This window comes from Chiloscyllium punctatum, chromosome 18 (assembly GCF_047496795.1).
Source record: "Chiloscyllium punctatum isolate Juve2018m chromosome 18, sChiPun1.3, whole genome shotgun sequence".
In the NCBI taxonomy this organism is placed as follows: domain Eukaryota; kingdom Metazoa; phylum Chordata; class Chondrichthyes; order Orectolobiformes; family Hemiscylliidae; genus Chiloscyllium; species Chiloscyllium punctatum.
In genome coordinates this window covers 15,893,969-15,908,051 of record NC_092756.1, presented here as the reverse complement: position 1 = coordinate 15,908,051, position 14,083 = coordinate 15,893,969, and the positions used below count along the sequence as shown (strand labels likewise).

Sequence of the window (14,083 nt, the reverse complement as noted above, 5' to 3'; positions counted from 1 at the left end):
ACACCACCACCAGAGATATATTTCGCTGCCCAGCCCTGCCAACATTCTGTAAAGACCATTCCCTTAATGAACCCTTCTTCAGGTCCACACATCCCCCCACCAGCCCACAACCCTCTCCTGGCACCTTTCACTGCCACCAAAGGAAGAGTGAAACTCGCACCCACACCACTCCCCTCACCTCAGCCAAGGCCAGAATGGACCATTCCACATCCATTAGAAATTCACCTGTACAGCTACCAATGTCATCTACTGAATCCGTTGCGCCCAGTGTGGTCTCCTCTACATCAGGGAGACAGGAAACCTTCTTGCAGATCATTTCAGAGAACATCTCTCGGACACCCGCACCCACCAACTTCACCGTCCTGTGGCTGAACACTTCAACTCCCCCTCCTACCCCAACAAAGACATCCAGGTCTTGAACCTCACCACTGCCAAACCGATACCACCCAACGCCTGGAGGAGGAACACTACACCTACCGGCTTGGGACCCTCACACCACACGGGATAAATGTGAATTTGAACAGTTACCTCATTTCCCCTCCCCCAAGCCCAAGCCTTCAACTCGCCCTCTCAGCCCAATCCATCACTGCAATATCTGACCTAATTTCTTCTCCCTCCTATTCATCCATCTATTGCTTTCCAGCTATTTCCCCTCAACCCCACACCATTTACATTTATCTCTCAGCCCGACTCACATGCCTTATTCGAGATTAAGGGCTTAAGCCTGAAACCTGAATTCTCCTGCGCCTCGGATGCTACCAGATCTCCTGTGCTTTTATAGCATCACACTACCAACTCTGATCTCCAGCATCTGCAGTCCTTACTTAATCCTTGGAATTATCAATGACCTTAGAGTGAATATACCCCTCGATTGCAGTGATCACAGTGTGACAGAGTTTTCCATTTATTTTGGGTGAGGGAAGGCTGGATCTGAGACGAGCGCTTAACATCTAAACAACGGGAATGGTATCAGATCGCAAAGTTTGGGTGGACTGAAGTGAAGTGGAAAATTATGTCAGAAGATGGTTCAGTACAACTGCATCACATCACCCAGACTGTAAATGACAATCAGAGATAGAAAATCAACTTCAGTGTGGGCACAATGACAGGTAAAGTGGAAAGGAGACAAGAGAAGACACTCAGGTGCAGTGGAATTAGTTATGTGAAAGGATTCGATATATAAGCTACACCTTTATATATGGACTGCCCTCACATTGGACAAAGGAATTTCCTGCAGTATAACGGCGATATTTGCCTGTGACATCACAATGCTGAGAGACACTGACATAGTTTCTTCTGTAGCAGCGTGGCCTCGTAAAGCATGATCGTCCCATCAACCAGAATTCAATACTTCAAAGCTCTCCTCTGCGCTGTACAACTTATTTGCTGCTCCTGTAGTCAGATCTTAATCGCTTCACTGTGTATCTTCTTCTGCTTCCTGCTTCATGGAAACACTTGAAACGTGAACAATTCCACTTTCCACTTTCACCAATCTTTTGCAACTCCCGAGTTGGCACAGGTACGAGTGACCGCTTGGCCTTCTCGAGCGCTCAATCAGGTGCAAGAGCCCTGCTGGAACTTAGCAACTTTGATTGCGAACTTCCTCCAAATATCATTTATTTGAGAGAAAGAGAAAGGTGCTGAGCTGGTGGGAAAGAGAGAAATGGGCCGTGGACTCTCTTCCCTCAGTAAAATGCAAATAACTGCATTTTTGTGCTGCCCATTTGATGTTCAGAATCAATCTTCCCAGAACAATCCAGCAGAAAGGCTTTTGATTTACAGGCGTCGGTTTCTTTGCTGCAATCGGACTTCAGTTAACATCTGAGTCCCAACTGTCCCAGATGAAGCGACTCCGAATGAAACCCTCACTCACTGAGAACCAACCCCACAGCCAGGTGCTGCGGGGCTGCAGGCAGTCCAAAGCGGAAAAGAGGATTAAAAACGAGCCATTATTTCTCCCTCAGCCACTCGGTCACAGAGACGGACAGAGGGACGGCAGAGACGTGTGACGTCATTCACGTGCCGACAGAAGCCGTTCAGCCCATCGAGTCCATGGTAAATCTCGATCGCTTGCTTCTCACTGAGGTTATTCATCATCAGTGCTGCTTGTTCTAATATGAATGAACTGTATCTGTGTCGAAATGCTGTCTCCAACATACTGAACCACATGTCATTCACGGCTTTTCATTTCACTGGAGGACCCTGCTGTGTGACACAGCGTGGGGAAGAACTGCAAGGCTGTTAAAATAATGACTGCAGATGCTAGAAACCACATTGTGGATTAGTGGTGCTGGAAGAGCACAGCAGTTCAGGCAGCATCCGTGTATCTTCGAAATCGACGTTTCGGGCAAAAGCCCTTCATCAGGAATAAAGGCAGTGAGCCTGAAGCGTGGAGAGATAAAGCTAGAGGAGGGTGAGGGTGGGGGGAAAGTAGCATAGAGTACAATGGGTGAGTGGGGGAGGGGATTAAGGTGATAGGTCAAGGAGGAGAGGGTGGAGTGAATCGGTGGAACAGGAGATATGCAGGTAGGACAAGTCCGGCTAAGTCATGGGGACAGTGCTGAGCTGGAAGTTTAGAACTAGTGTGAGGTGGGGGAAGGGGAAATGAGGAAACTGTTGAAGTCCACATTGATGCCCTGGGGTTGAAGTTTTCCGAGGTGGAAGATGAGTCGTTCTTCCTCCAGGCATCTGGTGGTGAGTGAGCAGCGGTGAAGGAGGCCCAGGACCTCCATGTCCTAGGCAGAGTGCGAGGGGGAGTTGAAATGTTGTGCCACGGGGCGGTGTGGTTGATTGGCGTGGTTGTCCTGGAGATGTTCCTTAAAGCGCTCTGCTAGGACGCGCCCAGTCTCCCCAATGTAGAGGAGACCGCATCGGGAGCAACGGATACAATAAATGATATTAGTGGATGTGCAAGTAAAACTTTGATGGATGTGGAAGGCTCCTTTCGGGCCTTGGATAGAGGTGAGGGAGGAGGTGTGGGCGCAGGCTTTCCAGTTCCTGCCGTGGCAGGCGAAAGTGCCAGGATTGGAGGGTGGGTTGTAGGGGGCGTGGACATGACCAAGTAGTCACGAAGGGAACGGTCTTTGCGGAAGGCAGAAAGGGTTGGGGAGGGAAATATATCCCTGGTGATGGGGTCTGTTTAGACGTAGTGGAAATGTCGGTGGATGATTTGGTTTATGAGAAGGTTGGTAGGGTGGAAGGTGAGTACCATGGGCGTTCTGTCCTTGTTACGGTTGGAGGGGTGTGCTCTGAGGATGGAGGTGCGGGATGTAGACGAGATGCGTTGGATGGCATCTTTAACCACGTTGGAAGGGAAATTGCCGTCTCGAAAGAAGGAGGCCATCTGCTGTGTTTTGTGGTGGAACTGGTCCTCCTGGGAGTAGATCCAGCGAAGGCGGAGGAATTGGGAATACGGGATGGCATTTTTGCAAGAGGTAGGTTGGGAAGAGGTGTGGAAGTGGTAGGGTGGGAAGAGGTGTGCATCAGGTCAAATCTCCGTCACATTCGTGACTGTTGTTCTTATGTTTATTTCTTCTCTACGTGTGCTGAAGTAACACAGTGAGGGATCAATTACTGTTGTCAGACATACATGTAGGGGCGTAATAAATGCTGAAGTTGTGAGATTCGAGCAGTGTTTATTAACATAGACCATTCACTGTTCGAAGCTCAGGCTCAGGAATTTGACAGAGAGCGAATTTGAGCAAAGGTTGAGCCGGGGCGTTTACCCCATGATGTAACACGAGTTTCTGCGGTTGCTTTGTTGTTCACCTCATTTCTGTGTCTTGCATCATTGAGGATTTTGAAGTTGTCCCCTCTATACAAAAGGCCCGTGCTTATGCAACATTGTACAAAAGATGCAGTCCAATAACAGCCGATGCTAATTCTGTCTACTTATCCAGATATTGACCCCTGGAAACAGCACTGTGCACTCTCCTCGAGTCTGGAAAACAACTTCCTCACATATAATGCTATATTCTCGCTCTCATGGTGCTGTTCATTCCATCGGCTTCTGTTTTTCACAGAATCCGATTCAATCGATCTTGTCACTGTGTCATTTCTTTCCATGTGGTCAGATCTTGTGAACAGAATATCACAGTGGGAGTGCACTGGGCCCATAACCCAGAAGTCAGACCATACTCAGGGAACCGTATTCTGGTCTTGATCATTTCATGAACACCAGGAAGAGATATCTATGCTCTTCAAAATTTAATTACCTGTTTTAAGAAGAAAGGTAAATAGTTCCTGGTTCCTGCTTTTGTTACCACACGGACCGAGATTGTAAATGCTGGAACCAGTCGAGACTGTCCGCTCTCCCACATCCAACTTATCCCCAGGTTGTGTTAAGATGATGGTCTGAATCGCTTCCTTCTCTTCCCTGTCACTCTAGGATGATGTGAGCTGTGAAATCTTTGACGTGAAGTGGAGGCAACGTGGAAAAATGTATACACAGCAGGTGCGTGAGCGACGGGACTCGCTGCAGTAACATTCCATGCTGATTCAGACAGCAGAAGCCTCCCTGTGACTTCGAGAAGCACAGACACTGTTCCCAAATAATGGGGAGAGGTTCACTCTTTCCTCGCAGTTCTGCATTTTCTAGCTCTCTCCAGTGGCATTATTTGGCCAATGGTTCCAAAAAGAAGATGATTTCTTGTGCATGCACGATCTCCCTTTTCTACACCTTTCCAGAATTCCCATACTTCCCACTCCCGCCAGCCCCCTACCCCGCTCCACACACCCATGTTTGATAGGGAGCTAGAGATCGCGTTCAAGCTGCTCGACACTAATACTGCGTGACAATGGAGGATGAGTTCGTCCAGTTCTCAATGAAGATCGCCCTGTTCCGGGAAAGCAGCTAGCACAGCCTCCTGGGAGAAGCGAGTCAGAATGGAAAGGAGCTGTTATTAAATCTCTGTGCTTCTTTCACTCCGAAACAGCAGAAATAGCCTTAGTTAACCAAAAACTCACCTGACTTTTAGTTACCACGTCTGGCGCCGTTCTGGCTCGTTTGTCTCGGGTGTGATATTGCTTCAGACAGGTGACATATGTGCGACAGCTCTCGCGTTCACATTGCGGATGAGCCTTGGAATTTTGCACACTACTTCATTTTTGACTGTGAAGATATGATTTCGATGAGATCGGTTTCAGATAAAGATTCCAAAGCTTGAAAACATACACAAGCAAGTTACAGAACCGCTTCTTCTCGGCCATTGCTGCTCTGAGAAATGGATTGTATAACTTGAAATAATGCTGAACTTGCCAATGTGGATTTTGCTGATCGCACGTCTGATACGGAGTAACCTGAATTCCTAAGTCTGGCCAAATTTTGCTTTCCTCACGCTGTGATCTGCATGTCCTTGATGACTATGATCCGACTTTACCATCGCAAACAACGCTTTCCACTGTACTTAGGTCCATGTGACAATCAATCAATCAAAACACAGTCATTTCCTCATTGCGTGGAGCCAGCAGAGCGCAGGTGGGCTGCATGGCCTCAGTCTGCACTGTGACACATTTTGTGATTCTGATTGAAATTGCAAATAAAACAGCAGAATTGGGGAAGTTACACGGTGGTTATATTGACACAGCCGGGACACATATGTGCCACAGTGTATCACACAATAACAGTGAAGATATTTTAACGTCATCCTCGAAGGTACATGCTACAAAAACCTGAAGACTACGGGAAACCGCTGTGGTCAGCGATAACAGAGCGGCCCAAAGGGATTGTGGTGGGCGCATAATCCAGAAATTAATGAATGAAAAGCATCCTCTGCTCGATGACAATTCCAGCTTATAGTGTGTGTACTGCAACTGCCAGAGTTTCGCTATAACAGTGCTCCGTTCTTCACATTACATATTGATGAGCCATCTGCATCCTGTCACTCAATGGTATCTGAAATAGATACAACCGCCACATTTATGCATTTGAGGAAACACACGTTTGAAGTTATGGAAGATTTTTTTGCTATTCTCTGTAGGTCTGTTATGAAGTGATTCGCAAAGTCACTTGACTGAGCTGGGAATACACTGGCGAAGGTGAGAGAAATCAGTTGGTGTGTGGGCCATACCCCTGACGCCTTGCAGTTATTCCCCACGCTGTGTCACACAGCAGGGTCCTCCGGTGAAATGAACAGTCATGAACGACATGTGGATCAGTATGTTGGACACAGCATTTCAACACAGACACAGTTTCCTATTATTACAACAAGCACCACTGATGATGAATACCCTCAGAGAGAAGCAAGTGACAGAGATTGACCGTGGACTCGATTGTCTGAACGGCTTCTGTCGGCACGTGAATGACGTCACACGTCTCTGCCGTCCCTCTCCTTGTCTCTGTGACAGAGTGGCTGAGGGAGAGATAATGGCTCGTTTTTAATCCTTCATTCCGCTTTGGACTGCCTGCAGCCCCACAGCTCCTGGCTGTGGGGATGGTTCTCAGTGAGTGAGGGTTTCATTCGGAGTCGCTTCATCTGGGACAGTTGGGACTCAGATGTTAACTGATGCCCGATTGCAGCAATGAAAACGACGCCTCTGAAACAAAAGCCTTTCAGCAGGATTGTTCCGCGAAGTTTGATTCTGAACATCAAATGGGCAGCAAAAAAATGCACTTATTTGCATTTTACTGAGGGAAGAGAGTCCACGGCCCATTTCTCTCTTTCCCACCAGCTTAGCACCTTTCTCTCTCTCTCAAATAAATGATATTTGGAGGAAGTTCGCAATCAAAGTTGCTAAGTTCCAGCAGCGCTCTTGCACCTGGCTGTGCCCGTGAGAGGAAGCTTCAGAGCATATCCGCACTGACATCCCCTCATAATGCCGACAAGTGGAGGGAAATGGCTGAATACTCTGCCAATAGAGACAGCTCAGTCCCCGGGGATGGGATAAACAGCACCGTGTCGGTGGGGACATTCTGCAGATCAGACACAGTCCACTTTATCATTCAAATCATACCAGAGTGAGAGCGCTCGAGAAGGCCAATCGGTCACTCGTACCTGTGCCAACTTGGGAGTTGCAAAAGATTGGTGAAAGTGGAAAGTGGATTTGTTCACGTTTCAAGTGTTTCCTTGAAGCAGATAGCAGAAGAAGATACACAGTGAAGCGATTGAGTTCTAACTACAGGGGCAGCAAATAAGTTGTACAGCGCAGAGGAGAGCTTTGAAGTATTGAATTCTGGTTAATGGGACAATCATGCTTTCACTAGGCCACACTGCTACAGAAGAAACTATGTCAGTGTCTCTCAGCATTGTGATGTCACAGGCAAATGTCGCCGTTACACTGCAAGAAATTCCTTTTTCCAATGTGAGGGCAGATCATATGTAAAGTAGCTTGTATATCGAATCATTTGACAGAAATTGTTCCACTGCACCTCAGTGTGTTCTATTGTCTCCTTTCCACTTTACCTGTCATTGTGCCTGCACTGAAGTTGATTTTCGACTTGTGCGAGTCTTTTACAATCTGGATGATGTGATGCAGTTGTACGGACCCATCTTCTGGCAGTATTCCACTTCACTTCAGCCCGCCCTAACTTCGCTATCTGATACTTTCCAGTTGTTTAGTTGTTAAGTGCTCATCTCAGACCCAGCCTGCCCTCACCCAAAATAAATGGATAACTCAGTCACAATGTGATCACTGCAATCGAGGGATATCTTCATTCCAAGGTTATTGATAATTCCAATGATAATGTTAGGACTTCAGATGCTGGAGATCAGAGTTGCTAGTGTGATGCTGAAAAAGCACAGCAGATCAGGTAACATCCGAGGATCCGGATAATTCCGGTTTCAGGCTTAAGCCCTTCATCAGGAATAAGGCTTATGAGTCAGGGCTGAGAGATAAATGGAAGTGGTGTGTGGTTGAGGGGAAAGAGCTGGAAAGCAATAGATGGATGAATAGGAGGGAGAAGATAATAGGTCAGAAGTGGCAGTGATGCAATGGGTCGAGAGGGCGGCGGCGAGCTGAAGGCTTATGCTTGGGGGAAATGAGGAAACTGTTCGAATTCACATTTATCCCGTGTGGTGTAAGGGTCCCAAGGCAGAATATTTGGCATTCCTCTTCCAGACGTTGGGTGGTAACGGTTTATCAGTGGAGGAGGTCCAGTACCTGCAAGCCTTTGATGGGGTCGGAGGGGGAGTTGAAGTGCTCAGCCACGGGACGGTGAAGTTGTTGAGTGCGGGTATCCCAGAGATATTCTCTGAAATGATCTGCAAGAAGGTATCCTGTCTCCCTGTTGTAGAGAAGGCCACACTGGGCGCAACGGATGCAGTAGATGACATTGCTATCTGTACATGTGAATTTACAACGGATGTGGAATGATCCCTTCGGGCCTTGGTTGTAGATGAGGAGAGTTGTGTGGGTGCTAGTTTCACCCTTCATCTGGTGGCAGTCAAAGGTGCCAGGAGACGGTTATGGGCTGGTGGGGGCGAGTGTCGACCTGAAGAGGGGGACATGGAGGAAATGTTCTTTCTGCAGTGCTGGCAGAGCTGGGTAGCGAAATATATCTCTGGTAGTGGTGTCTGTTTGGAGGTGGCACCCAGTGGCAGAATATGATGCGTTTTATGCGGAGGTTGGTGGGGTGGGAGGTGAGCACCAGGAAGCTCTGTTCTTGTTGTGTTGAGAGTCGTGGGGTTCAAGGGTGGTGTTGCGTGAAGTGGAGGCGATGCACTGGAGGGCATTGTCAACGAACCTGGACAGGCAATTTGTGACCGTGGATGAAGGAGACGAACTGGGACTCTCAGAGGTGTAATTGGTCATCCTGGGGTCAGATGTGTTGGAAGCTGTGGAATTGGGAATAAGGAATGTCGTTTTTACACGGGATAGGGTTGGAGGAGATGTAGTCTACACACCTTTGGGAGTCGGTGGGCTTGTAGTATATGTCTTTAATTAGTCAGTCGCCAGAGACGGTGATGGAGATGTCGAGGAAGGCTAAGGAAGTTGCCAAGATGATCCGGATAAATTTGAAGTCCGTGTGGAAGGTTTTCGTAAAGTTGCTGAGCTATTGAACCTCTTCGTTGGAGCACCAAGTGGCGCTAATACATTCATCAATGTAGCTGAGGAACAGGTGGAGGATGATGCCTGTGTAACTGCGAAAGATGGACAGTTCCGCGCATCTGACAAACAGGCAGGCATAGCTAGGTCCTATGCCGGTGCCCATGGCTATCACCGTCGTTGGAGGAAGTGGGAGAATTGGAAAGAGAAGTTGTTGATTGTGAAGACCAGTTCAGTCAGGTGGGTGAGGATGTCGGTGGAAGGGTACTGGTTGGGATGGTGTGAGATTAAGAAATGGAAGGCTTGCAGACTTCTGTCATTGCAGATGGATTTGTACAGGGACTGGATGTCCATGGTGAATATGGCGTGTTGAGGGCCAAGGAAACGAAATTCTTGGAGGAGGTGAAGTGCATAGGGGTGTCACGACTGTAAGTGGGCATTTCCTGAACTGGGGAGATAGGATTGTGTCCATGTAGGAAGAGAATATTCGGATGGGACAGGCTCAGGATGAGACAATAGGTCGACTGGGGCAGTCAGGTTTTTGTATCTTAGGAAGGAGGTAGAATCGGGGAGTGTGCAGTTCACGGACAATGAGGTTTGAGGTTGTGGATGGAAGATGCCCAGAGGTGATGAGATTGTGGATGGTCTGGGAGATGATAGTTTGGTGAGGGGAGGAGAGTTTGTGATCGTGGTCTGTAGGAGGAGGTGCCTGCGAGTTTGTGCCTGGCTTCAGCTTTGTTCCTCTGCCCGACTCACATGCCTAATTCCTGATGAATGGCTTATGCCTAAATCGTCCATTCTCCTGCTCCTCGGATGTTGCCTGAACTGCTGTACTTTTCCAGTACAACACTCTCCACTCATTCATTATTACTGTCTCATTTCACACTACCAGATCCATGCTGTCTGTTTGATTCTAATGAGCACAGTTCTCATGAACTGCGACAAAATCTGCCAATCTGAAACAAAAACAGAAATTGCTGTAAAATCACAGGTGTGCTGGCAGCATCTGTGCAGATGAATCAGTTAACGTTTCACATCCATTGGGTCCGTCTCTCCACAGATGCTGCCAGACGTCCTGAAATATTCCAGCAACGACTGTTTTGTTTGATTTTCAACATCAGCAATTTTTTAGTTTTTGTATTCTTATTTTCTGCCAATATGATTTGGCTAAAGATTATGTTAAATGTTTTGAATATGACTACGATGGAATGGCAAGATTCCACCAGCTCGCTACTGCTACTTGGTTCACGTGACCAATGCCTTTCCACTTTGTCACCGCGCCCTAAAGCTGCACCTCATATAAATTGACAAAATTGTGGCATTCTCTCGGATTGGTAATCAGGAGCGAGATTGATTGAAATTATTGAAAACTTAAGATAAACTGATAAAATGCAGGATATAAAACGGGAAACTGAAAGGGAAAGAGAGAACGGCGAATGATAATGTTTTGACAAAACTGAAATATAACTGCTCAAGACTCAGAAAGTGCTTTCATCCACAAACATACCAGAATGTGGAATGTAATTTTTGGGACAACCAATGCAAGCAGATTGCAAAATCTTAGTTTTAAAGTCTTGCTGCAACTGTTTTGGTTTTAATGAACGAACCCATGGGATTCGGTGCTGTAATGATATCCGAAAATAGAAAAGGAAATCCTTGCCTTCGAGGGTACGTGGGGAATGTTCACTGATTCATCTCAGTAATGGCAGGACTGTCATCTGGAAGCATATGAGTAAAATCTTTCAATGTTCCATGGAGTTTCGAACGAGTGGTGAAGGGAATGTCTCCATTCACAAATTAATCATTCAGTAGAATTCAAGACAGGGACGCATGAAATGATGAACAAATTGAACAAGTACACGGACATACGATACACAATATCTACGAGAATTACTATGTGAAACCTGTTGATTTCAGATCCACGGTGGTCTTTGGTGATGGCATTTGCTGTCCAGAACCAGTCTGCACTGGAATGACGGGAGACACGCTATGAAGTATTTGAACTTCAGTCACCTTTAGAAATAGCTAAGACTGACTCAGGACACGGGGATATAGAGATGTTGGCCGTACAAACCTTTCAGACATCACGTGGAAGAATAAAGGAAGTGATCGACAATGTTCGTCTCCAAAGACGATGTTCATGAACTGGATAGATCGTAATTAACCTTATTGGAGTTTATAAATGGAGACGTCATATTTAAAAAGCAAAGAGTTCATCGTGTAACTGTAAAATCTTTTGGTCACACTCAGTGGGAACATTGTGTGTAATCCTTGTCCTCATTCACCACCAAAAACATGTGAAGAAGTTAGAAAGGGCACAGACGCTGATTCCTGGATAGCAAGATATTAGAAAGCCAAGTGACGTTGTTTACTGAGACACAAAATTATCAGAAAAGATACAACCAGTTTCATCGTGATGATAGAAAGAATAAAGGAGTTTATTCACGAGATTCGGAAATGCCGGAGCAAAAACACGCAAATTTGATTTAAACAAATGAGATTTTCACATAACCCAAGGTTTGAATGAGTAAATCAGGGAAAGTCCCTCTTTCGAGTGAATCAAGAACTTTCGTTAGAGCTTCAAAACCATTACTGAATGATAAAGAAAAGTTTGGATGAGAGTTTCTTCCACTCAATAGAGTTTTTTCAATCGTGAACGACTTTACAGAAATAAAACGTAGAAGCTGACTTCAGAGTGTTTTAAAAGATACACGAACAAACGTACAAGGAGAGAATTTACCATTGAGTGAAAGTCAGTGTGGTTGCGTAACAATTTCGAATTTGTTGACTTCAGACACAAAGACATTTCATAAACATGTACAACTGAATAAGACTGAGTATAACAAATTCATGGATTGGTAAGGTGTGACGTATTATTCAAGGTGAAACTCTGTAAATGGAGCTCATGCCCTAAAATAACTGCAGACGGAAGTTATATCCTAATGAGTAGGAATTGAATCGTCACTTTGAGACGCAACACCGACTTTAAAGATTTGACCACATTCACATGATGTTATGGATATTTCGTACATTCTTAACTCCACCCAAGAAATCCACCAAGAAGACTCTGTCATTTTGTGTTGTTAACCCCCTGTACTTCTCTGCAGCACGCCATTTACGATAAAATATGCTCAGACCAAAATTCAATTCGATACAATATTCAAACGGTCCTATGTGATTTCTTTTTTTTAATCATTGCAATAACCTATGTGAGTTTGCAACAAACTCTGTCCATGAAATCAGTTCAACATCTATTTTCCCGGAATTTAAAGCAGTGCACATGGGAAACGTTATCCATCTGCTGAAAAATCATCCTTGGCTCTTTCTCCACATACGTCTCTTCACGTTTTAGATACTTGCAGTATATTTGTTGATCAAGGAGTCATTATCCAGAAAAGGTCGTTTCTCAACCCACAAACACGGGTATTTTCCCATAAACTTGGCTTTGCTCAATATCACCTTCAATCCGTACCCCGCAACACGACGACAAATTGAAGCTGCTCCATGTGAGACTCAAACTTAAAACTTCGGCACAGCACAGCCCACTATACTGGAACAGAGATACCGTGCACTGGTCACCTTCAGCACAGGAGCAACACATTAATGCTTACCTCTACATTCCTGGTTTTACTTTATCCTTTGGGAAACCGAGTTTCTCTGATTCCATGGCGAGTAACGTGGATTATATGATCATCTTCACCAGTGGTTCTGCCCCCGAGTGAGGAAAGTGGTGAGGTACTCATTGTAAAGATGGGTAGATTGATGAAATGTACAATTTCATGTTTTGCCTTCAATAAACGATGAGCTTTTTATTTTGTTTTGCATCTGTAGAAATCTTAAAATCCTCATCTTGAACAGACTGAATGGCAGATCTCCATTGTGTCTCTGGCATTAAATTTCAAAGTGTAAACCCCCCCTGAATTCTTCTACCGCAGTCCGCTGTTTGGGAAGTGTTCCTGTTGTGGGAAATACACTTCCGTGTGTGTCACCTGCTGCTCCCAGCATGCGCTCTGACACTGCACTCATTTTCCTTCTGACACTTGTTCACTGTGTTGCTGTGATCATACAGTGACTTGGTGTCGCACGGCCCAGGAAAATGATACAGATCAAGGTTTTAGCATTGTTGAGTTCAATTGTCAGTTTAGCGTTATTTTGGATTTTTAAATTATCTGTTCTGTACAAAAGTGCGTGTCAAAAACATCTGAGCGGAAGTTAGGTGTTCCGAATAATGACATTGAGCACTATGCACTCTCCTCCAGTCTGGAAAACAATTCCTCCCAGGTAATTTAATAGACAATACACACAGTTGCAGGAGTAGGCCATTCTGCCCTTCGACCCAGCACCACCATTCGTTATGATCATGGCTGAACATCCTCAATCTGTATCCTGTTCCTGCCTTCGTCCCATAACCCATGATTTCACTATCCTTAAGAGCTCTATACAACGCTGTATTGAAAGAAAACCTCCTGCTGTCTCGGGTTCTTCATTCCGTTGACTTCAAATCTTCACAGAATTCAACAGACCTTGTTACATATTCATATCCTCATTTTTGTTCAGATCACTGTGTGCAGAGTGTGAAAATGGGAGTGCACTTGCCTCAGAAACCAGAGATAAGACCATAGTCCTGGAACTGTACTGTGTTATTTATCATTTCACCAACACCAGGGAGAAATATCTGCTGCTCTGCATAATTTACGCAATTCAATTATTCATAAGTTCATCCTCATTCCCGCATTGGTGACGTGATGCCCGAGAGGTTAAGGCGATGGTCTACTAATCCATTGTGCTTTGCACGCGTGGGTTCGAATCCCACTGTCATCGACTGTTCTCCAATGGCCACAGATGTTGCATTGAAATCGGGACTCCAATGGTCAGTTTATCTGTATCAACGCTATCATGGAATCTCAAAGCATGGTTTGACCCTGTTGACGAATCTGCATTGAAATGTCGGTTGCCTTGGGATAATGAAAAAGAGCGCGATTGTCTTGTCTTGTCTTTTTCATGTCAAGTTGCTGTGAACGTTTTTCCGTTTGAAAGACATCCAGGAAAATCAAATAACGAGAGCTGCGAAGTGCATGTTTATGCAAAGGGATTCTTAATG

The 14,083-nt window shown here is 45.6% G+C and overlaps 1 non-coding gene across 1 annotated transcript; it reads left to right on the top strand.

Moving 5' to 3' along the window:
- The first annotated feature begins 13,718 nt into the window (after positions 1-13,718).
- Positions 13,719-13,803, top strand: trnas-acu (transfer RNA serine (anticodon ACU)). The gene has a single exon. It is a non-coding gene; the product is annotated as a tRNA-Ser (tRNA).
- Positions 13,804-14,083: the final 280 nt, after the last annotated feature.